The 1,838-nt window shown below is 43.1% G+C and overlaps 1 protein-coding gene across 1 annotated transcript in view; it reads right to left on the bottom strand.

Annotated features, from left to right (window-relative positions):
- The window catches only part of LOC101348343 (transient receptor potential cation channel subfamily M member 3), a 623,677-nt gene that overhangs the window by 277,207 nt on the left and 344,632 nt on the right, over window positions 1–1,838 (bottom strand). The window lies entirely within an intron of this gene.

A 1,838-nucleotide genomic window follows, 5' to 3' on the forward strand; every position in this document is an offset into this window, starting at 1 on the left:
TAGTTTATTTGTTTGGGTTGCTGATGCATGGATTATGTGGTGGCCTACACTAAATCAAGTCGAAGTACCAGACATGCCTTGGTATACTGTAGAAGAAGGTATACCAAAGGCTTAGGGAAATTGGAATGTTAGAGTGGATTTATCAGGTTAGACCCACAGATGCAAACATGGAGTGCCCAGAGGACATACCCTTTACCACAATGGTGAGGAACAAATTTGTCAACAGAGCCCCAGCTTCCTTAAAGACTTCTGTGATTGCTGTTTTATGTAAGTCAGATTTGACAGTGGGAACTGCCCTAACTGAAAATTAAAACACCTAACTACAATGGGTCTAATTGTAGCCTGTGGTGGTAGGGGCCAAGTGGCGGCACTTAATTGACAACGACGTGGTGGATGAGGTTACCATAAAGGACAGCAGAGTCAAAGCAGTAATCAGAATAGTCTGACTCATGTGGATTTATGGCGTTGGCGACTTAGTTATGGTGTCCTTAGAAGTGAAATAGATGGGAAATCTACTAAATGTTTACTTGATCTGTACAAGCAGAAGAATTCTAGATCAAGTGAATGGCAGTCTAACTTGAATCACCAGAATATAGAGAGTCTTGGCCCCTCAATCAATTCCCAGACTTGAATGAGTTTACAGACCTACAACCCCTTGAATGAAGGGTAGGCTGGATCCCTTTAGGAAGGACCCCATTGCACTGCCAAATATTTATACTCCTGAGTTTTCTCCCAGCTTTCTCCAGAGGGATCTATGGCCTTTTATGAGAGTGACTGTTCACTGGGGAAAAGGAAATAATCAGAATTTTCGGGGATTACTGGACACTGGCTCTGAATTGACACTAATTCCAGAAGACTTAAAATGTCACTGTGGCCCACCAGTCAGAGTGGGAGTGTATGAAGGTCAGGTTATAAATGGAGTCTTAGCTCATGTCTGTCTCACAGTGGGTCCCCAAACCCATCCTGTAGTGATTTTCCCAGTTCCAGAATGTATAATTGGAATAGACATACTCAGCAACTGGCAGAACCCCTACATTGGATTCTTGACATGTGGAATAAGGGCTATTATGGTAGGAAAGGCCAAGTGGAAGCTATTAGAACTGCTCCTACCTAGGAAAATAGTAAATCAAAAGCAATACCACATTCTTGGAGGGATTGCAGAGACTACTGCCACCATAAAGGACTCGAAAGATGCAGGGGTAGTGAATCCCACCGCATCCCCATTCGACTCACCTATTTGGCCTGTGAAAAAACAGATTAATCTTGGAGAATGACAGTGAATTACTGAAAACTTAACCAGGTGGTGACTCCAACTGCAGATGCTGTTCCAGATGTGGTTTCATTGCTTAGCAAATACATTTCCTGGTACCTGGTATGAAGCTGTTGATCTAGCCAATGCCTTTTTATTGATTCCAGTTTCTTCCAGTTTCAAAGGAACACCAGAAACAGTTTGCCTCTAGCCGGCAAGGCTCACAATACACCTTTACTGTCCTACCTCAAGGATATATCAAATCTCAAGCCCTGTGTCATAATTTAGTCTGCAGGGACCTTGATCACCTTTCTCTTCCACAAGATATCACACTGGTCCATTACACTGATGATACTATGCTGATTGGACCTAGTAAAGAAGAAGTATCAATGACTCCATACTTATTGGTAAGATATTTGCATGCTAGAGGGTGGGAAATTAACCTGACAATTCACGCACCTTCCATCTCAGTGAAATTTCTAAGGGTCCAGTGGTGTGGGGCATGTCAAGATATTCCTTCTGAAGTGAAGGATAAGTTATTGCATCTGGCCCCTCCTACAACTAAAAAGGAGGCACAAGGCCTGGCGGG

The sequence above is a fragment of the Trichechus manatus genome, unplaced genomic scaffold, assembly GCF_000243295.1.
Source record: "Trichechus manatus latirostris isolate Lorelei unplaced genomic scaffold, TriManLat1.0 scaffold00038, whole genome shotgun sequence".
Taxonomy (NCBI): Eukaryota; Metazoa; Chordata; class Mammalia; order Sirenia; family Trichechidae; genus Trichechus; species Trichechus manatus.